The 7,519-nt window shown below is 43.3% G+C and overlaps 1 long non-coding RNA gene across 1 annotated transcript; it reads right to left on the reverse strand.

The window, feature by feature from the left end:
• Positions 1-2,871: 2,871 nt before the first annotated feature.
• On the reverse strand, positions 2,872-4,157 carry LOC117092837. The gene is made up of 3 exons (XR_004440933.1): positions 3,530-4,157; positions 3,100-3,162; positions 2,872-2,968 (listed from the first exon to the last, which is right to left on the reverse strand). It is a non-coding gene; the product is annotated as an uncharacterized LOC117092837 (long non-coding RNA).
• Between the last annotated feature and the right edge of the window lie 3,362 nt (positions 4,158-7,519).

Genomic DNA, 7,519 nt, shown 5'->3' on the forward strand with positions numbered 1-7,519 from the left:
CTTGGCTATTATGAATAATGCCACTGTGAACATTTATGTACAAGTTTTGTGTGGACATATGTTTTCAATTATCTTGGTTGCAATTGCCAGGTCATAGGCTAACTGTGTGTTTAACTTTTTGAGAAACTGTTGAACTGTTTTCCATAATGGCTATATCATTTTACATCTCCATCAGCAATGAGAGTTCCAGTTTCTCCATATCCTCACCAACATTTCTCATTGTCTATCTTTTTGATTATAGCTATACTAGTGGGTGTGAAGTAGTATCTCACTGTGGTTTTTAGTTGCCTTTCTTTAATAACTAATTATGTTGAGCATCCCTTTATTTGATTATTGTGCATTTGTTTAATTTGTTATCTCCATTGAACAAATACCTATTCAGATTATTTACTCATTATTTAATTGGGTTATTTGTCTTTTATTGTTGCATTGTAAGAGTTCTTTATACATCCTGAATAATCTTATCAGATGTATGATTTGCAAATAGTTTTGCCTATTCCATGAGTTGTCTTTTTACTTTCTTGATAGTGTCCTTTGAAGTAAAAAATTTCAAATTTTGATCAAGTCTAATTTACCTATTTTTTCTTTTGTTGTTTATGCTTTGTGGTGTCTTATTTAATAAACCATTGACTACTCTAAGGTCATAAAGGTTTGTGTCTGTTTTCTTCTTAGAGTTTTGTAGTTTTAGCTCTTACATTTATGCCTTTGATCCATTTCGAGGCAATTTTGTATATGGTGTGAGGTAGGGGTCCAAAAGCATTCTTTTTTATATGGCTATCCAGTTATCCCAGTGTCATTTGTTAAAAAGTCTATTCTTTCCCCCATTGAGTTGTCTTGGCACCCTTGTAAAAATTCAGTTAACTCACACACATTTTTAAAGATGTTGGTTCTACACTTCATTACGAATTAACTTTTTGGGATTAAGATTACTCTATGGCCTCACAGGGCCAGCATGTAGAACAGACTCTGGCACAGAGTAGATGCATAGTAAGTGCTGACTTTAGTCAAATGGAATAAGCCTAGGAAATAGACACATTCACTCTTTGAGCCTCTGCTGTGTTCAGTGGAACCCCTGGGATGGAGATAAGTTATTTTCTCTCTGGCCCCTGCTTTGCCAGTAACCCTGTTGAGCATAACCATTTCTACAAAACACATATCTGATTTATCTTGTAGTTTTGATTCTGTGTCTGCCTCCTGGGGACTCAGCAAGCAAGCAAGCCTTAGCTCCTCTTTAGACCTGAGGAATTTACCTGGAAGCTCTGATCTACATCCTTGGTAGGGATGCAGAGTGCTGTGGGCTGGTGTGTATTTCTCCCTGCGGGCTACTGGGGTGGCCTTTTATGTGCAACCCTGTATGTACACAGGTGCTTTCCAGCATTCCCAGACCTTGTCTTGACAAAACAATGTGACAACATTAAAGATATATGCTTGGGAAGTAAAACGTGCTGGTACTTCCATTCCCCAGAACACGTGTTTTCATTCTGGCATGTCCTTTCTAGTCCTTTGCCACATACAGACATGTTTTCTTGCATTTGCCAGTACAGTGCGGATTTTGTGGCTTCCTTTTTTACGTTGTTTTATAAATATTTTCCATATCTTTACATGGCCTTCATATTACACATTTGTAAGACTTCATTGTGTTGATATGCCAATCCCTTCCTGTTGAATATTTACACTGCCCCCTCCCCAGCTTTTAACAAAATAGAGTTTTAAAAAAACAAAAATGGAAACAAATCACATCCCACTTGTCGCAACCACGGTTCCTATTCAGATACAACCTGCCAGCCTTGGTGGTTACAGGCTGACCAGACCCCAAATGACTGGAGACTGGCTAAACAGATTCTGAGAAAAATATGTATAAAAGTGAACTGAGACCTCGGTGTCTCCATGAAATACCAGATAAAGCGGTTTGCATGTGTGGCCTAAACTCTTCCAACTCCTAGTAATCAGGGTCATTGGTAGTTAAGTTAGTGAATCAGCAGACTTTGAGCTGCATGGAAAAGGAGGAAACTTTTGGCCAGTAGCAACCTAGAGTCAGAAAAGGAGAGGTCGGAGAGGCCAGCCAGTAACATTCTAACGGGGAGGGAAAACGTTGCCAACAATTTGCCTGGTATCTCAGAATGGTCATTTGGTGCTTTGGAGAAACCCTTAAATGACACAGAAGTTTCCATCTAGTTGCATCCCGATCATCAACCGACCCTCTGTGCAGACCAGGGGCCCAGGTCCTGGAGAAATCCAGCCAGGAGAAAGAAGGCGCCTCCCTGTTTCCAGGGTGTTCTTCTGGAGGCCAAGGGAGCAAGAACACACAGGGAAAGATGCCGTGGGCCGGAGAGTGAAGCGCACTTGTCTCCCTGTGACTTCTTTATCTTCGGGCCCCCCACGTCCCGCTAAGCTCTGCAGGGTCTGGGGGAAGCTGGGGTAGCCCCAGAGCCACCATTGTGCCCCTGCAATTAAACAAGAATGCTCCGACTTGACAGTTCCACTGTGAAAGTTTTCAAATAGTGTTTGGAATGTTTACATAATTGTTGAAAAGAGGCTTTTTCAATGTACCTGTTTACACTCTTTCCTTTTGGAAATTCTTTCAGCAATCAGGCCGTGGAGGGCTCTCAGGCTGCACTTGCCGCCCTTGATTGCGGAGGGAGGAATGAAAGGCCCGTCAGTGAATCGCTGGGAAAACATTCCCTAACAAACGCCCTCTAATGAGGGGGCGCCGCTTTCGCTGCCGCGGCAGCGGTGGAGGGGGCGCGGGGAGCGGAGGGGCAGGGGCGCGGGCCCGGGGGGAGGCCGGGCCGGGTTTTGTGGCGGCGCTCCCGGTTGGAGGGAGCGAGGACCCCGGGTCTTTGTGTGCAAATTTCCCACCCAGACCAAGGAACTTTCCACAATTTAATTAAGTGGCTTTAGAGTCCGGAGTTGGCCTAACAAGCCCCTGTTCATGAATGAAAGATTTGTCCCCAGCAGCGGGGGCCGGCTGGAAACAAAGTGGGCCGCAGTTAGCCTGGATCTGGCCGGTTTCTCGGCTCCGCGGCCAGCCCCAGCCGCCCGGGAGCAGGAGAAGGCGGCTGCGGGGGCTGGCAGCGGCCCTTCTGGGACGCGTCTCACCTAGCTCGCAGCAAATATGCCATCCATATGCCCAGGATCACAACCGAATCAGCTCCATCAGGCCTGGCAAAGATGCATTTAAATTGCTAATATTGCACTCGGGAGCGACGACAGAACTGCCTGGGCTCAGCTCTGTAGGATCCACAGAGACAAACCTGGGGTGGGGGTGGGGTGAGTTGGGGAGGGGTTCGGAAACAGCCCAAGTGAGAATCTCTAGAAGCTGGCTATTAGGAGGCGCGAGAAGTGGGGATCCTTGGTAGAGAGATGCCGGGAGAAACCGTGGCAGAAATGCTCCCAGGATGGAGCACTGGGGCTGGTAGGCCACTCGGGCCCCTTTCTCATCCATTATTTCTGAAGAGAGGCCGGCTGGAGTTTCTATAAAGGCTGCTCTGCTCCAGGGAGGCATACCCCTACTCCCCGGCACTCTTACCTTTGACCAAGACAGGTTTTCTAGAAAGACAGAAAATACTGGCTGGTTGGAAGAAGGGAAGGGCCAGCTGCCGCTGTGAAATGTTTCTCGGTTACAGTGGCTGAGTGTCCCTGCCCTTGGCGGTGGTCTGTCAAGCAGGTTTGGGATCGGGGGTCTTTTGCAGTCACTTTCCAGTGGAGGGTTCAATGAGTGTTTTTCTCTGACTGTATTTTTAGAAAAAATTATGATGACAGTTGTTAGGTCTCAGGCAGGCAGGCAGGCAGCACATTCCATTACAAAGTTAGCATGAAATCAATATGTAAATAACCCTCTCTAACTGGCAGCTATTTTTGAAGGCAGAACGCACCGGATGTTGCAGGTTTGTTCCAGTTCACTTTAAATACCTCTCTGTCCTCAGAGTCTGTGAATGTGCTCACATTCAGAAGAGCCTTTTCCCCTTTTCACTTGGTCTTTGCAGCGTCCCTGATAGCGGTAATGCCACCATGAGCTTTGTCCTCAAATCTCCTCCTCCATCATTTAAAAATCAGATTGACAAGACCTGCTCCAGGCTGGGAGTGTTAGTTCCCCTTCGGCATGGCCATTTTTGAAAAGCACGGGTTGCTCCAGGAAGGGTAGAGGCGGCAGAAGCCGCGGCCATCCGAGGAAAGAATGAAAGGAGAGAGAAAGACCGAGAGCCTGCGATCAGGGTTGAATCAGAGATTCAGACAGTTACTGCCAAAATGCATAGAAGTCATTGCCAGGACATAAAAGGTCAGAGGATACCAGCCGTGAGAAGAACCAGGTTAGAACCGTGACTGCAGCTGAACAGGAAGAAACAGGTCTCAAGGTACTCCTGAGTGAGCAAGGGCCTGAGACCGAAAGTCTTTGCATAGTTCCTTGTCAGTAGTGACAGTTTTCATTGTTGTTTAATTTTGAAACTAGTTGTGCTATGTGTATCTGCATTAAAACAGAAATACTTCTAGAATGTTTTATGTCAGGCATGGACGGTGCCACAATGCCTGGTGTGACATGTGGGGTGTGTGTATGTGTACATGTGTGTATTTATTTTCTGAATTCAAAAGGGCGATGAAGTTCAAGCTGGGGCCTAAGAGTAATGATTCCTACAGTTACTACTGTTCTGTGAGTTTTTATGTACTTGCAGTTTTAGGGTCTTTTTTAAATAATTGAGTTGAAATCTGCTTTGCTGTAACTTATATCCTATGGACTTAGACCCAGAATAAGGCTTCCTCTGCCATTGAATCGTCTTCAAGACAGGTGGTGTCTCATTCAGAGATTTCTCTACTCCAAGATAAATAGTTCTTGTTCTTCAGAGATGGAGTCCCCTCCCACAGGGAGGCTCCTTCGGGTCCATGTGTCGCCTCCATGTTCTTGCCATTTAGTGCATCTTTGGAATAAACCAGGAACAGATATTCCTCTTGAGGATTTTTAGTGTGATTTAACTGCAAAAGGACTGCCTCTCTGCAGGAGAAGATGCATTTGGGGTGAGGCTTTAACCCTCCCAGTGCACAGAGCTCTGTCTTTTATTGCATGAAGGTGATCAGATGAGGTAGAAATTTGACCTGTTCTCTCTGGGCCGGGAAGGTAGAGTTATGATCACCAAGGAAGGGGAAATATTACAGGGAAGTCATATTTCAGCTTAAAGGTGGTGTGAAGAAGAATTTTCTAATGAAGAAGAAATGACATGCTTTAAGAGGTAGTGAGTGTCCTACAACCTGGAAGGATTCAGGCTGGGTAGAGGGTTTCACCAAAGGTACCTTCCAACTCTGGATCGGGTCATCTATTTGCTTACACATTTATTGATGCATGCTAGACACAAGGTGCCATTCCAGGCTCTGAGAGGTTTCATCATAGAAATTAATAGAGAAGGAACTAATTTTTTTTAGAGTGGGATAAAATACACATAACAAAATTTATCATGTTAACCATTTTAAATACACAGTTCAGTGGTATTATGTTCACATTGTTGTGCAAACATCACCACTACCCATAAAACTCCTTTCATCTTGCAAAACTGAAACTCTGTATCCATTAAACACCTTCCCATTTCTCCCTATCCTCAGCTCCTGGCAACTACCATTCTATTTTCTGTCTATAAATTTGACTACTCTAGGTGCCTCATATAAGTGGAATATGAGGAATTATACAGTATTTGTCCTTTTGTGACTGCCTTATTTGACTTGGCAAATGCCCTCAAAGTTCATCCATGTTGTAGCATGGAGAATTGCCTTCCTTTTTAAGACTGATTCATGTTCCGTTGTATATATATATACTACGTGTTGCTTATCCACTCATCTGTCAATGGACACTTGCGTTGCTTCTACTTTTTGGCTACCGAGAATCAGGCTGTTGTGAATATGGATGTACAGATATATATGTGCAAGACCCTGCTTCCTATTCTTTTGTGTATGTACCCAGAAGTGGAATTACTGATCACATGATAATTCCTGTTAAATTTTCTGAGGAACCAGTATATTGTTTTCTATAGGAGCTTCATCATTTTACATTTCCACCAACAGTGCAAATTCTCTCTACATTCTCACCAACACTTATTATTTTCTGGAATTTTTTGACAGTCACTATTCTTTTTTTTTTTTTTTTTTTTTTTTTTTTTTTTTTTTTGAGGCGGAGTCTCGCTCTGTCGCCCGGACTGGAGTGCAGTGGCCAGATCTCAGCTCACTGCAAGCTCCGCCTCCCGGGTTTACGCCATTCTCCTGCCTCAGCCTCCCGAGTAGCTGGGACTACAGGCGCCCGCCACCTCGCCCGGCTAGTTTTTGTATTTTTAGTAGAGACGGGGTTTCACCGTGTTAGCCAGGATGGTCTTGATCTCCTGACCTCGTGATCCGCCCATCTCGGCCTCCCAAAGTGCTGGGATTACAGGCTTGAGCCACCGCGCCCGGCCGACAGTCACTATTCTAATGTGTGTGAGGTGATATCTTAGTGTGGTTTTGACTTGCATCTCTCTAATGACTAGAGATGTTGAGCATCCTTTCATGTGCTTATTGGCCATTTGTGTATCTTCTTTAGAAAAATGTTTAGTCAAGTCCTTTGCCCATTTTTTAATCAGGTTGGGTTTTTTTGTTGTGGTTTAGTTATATATTCTGGATATTAACTCCTTAGAGATATAATGTGCACATATTTTTTCCCATTCTGTGTGCTATCTTTTTACTCTATTGGTTGTGTCCTTTGATGCACAGGAGTTTTACATTTTGATGAAGTTCAATTTATTTATGTTTCTTTTGTTGCCCGTGCTTTGGTATCATAGTGAAGAAATAATTGCCATAGCTTATGTCATAAAGCTTTTTTCCTTTGTGTTTCTTTCTAAGAGTTTCATAGTTTTAGCTTTTACATTTAGGTTTGGGGTCCATTCTGAGTTAATTTTTGTATATGATGTAAAGGGTCCAACTTCATTTTCTTGTATGCAGATATCCAATGCAAGATACTCATAATCATTTGTTGAAAAAACTGTTCTTTTCCCACTGAATGGTCTTGATGCCCTTGCTGAAAATCATTTGACAATATGTGTGAGGGTTTATTTCTGGGCTGTCTATTCCCTGGGCTAATATGTCTAACTTTATGCCAGTACCACATTATTTTGAACTGTAGCTTTGCAGTAAGTTTTGAAGTCAGGAAGTGTGAGATCTCCAAGTTTGTTCTTCTTTTCCAAGATTGTTTTGGTTATTTGGGGTCTCTTGACATTCCATATGAACTTTAGGAAAGAAGAACTAACATTTACTGACTATATATGATCTCCTAAGTGCTGGCCATGCAAATAGGATGTAAGGAAGAAGTAAGCCTTGTTTTCTAAAAGTACAATCTTATAAGAAAAGATAAGACATAACAAATACATGTAAAGCAGAAGTGGACAGGTGCTTTATGCACCTACATATTATGAAAGAAGGGAAGGGAGGAGAAACTGGAGACAGTTCCAGACTACTTTTAGAAAGAAAAGTTATGGTGGAATCTTTGATTTATGGATTGTTAAAGCTGTCA

Source organism: Trachypithecus francoisi, unplaced genomic scaffold, assembly GCF_009764315.1.
Source record: "Trachypithecus francoisi isolate TF-2019V2 unplaced genomic scaffold, Tfra_2.0 Lachesis_group12, whole genome shotgun sequence".
Taxonomy (NCBI): Eukaryota; Metazoa; Chordata; class Mammalia; order Primates; family Cercopithecidae; genus Trachypithecus; species Trachypithecus francoisi.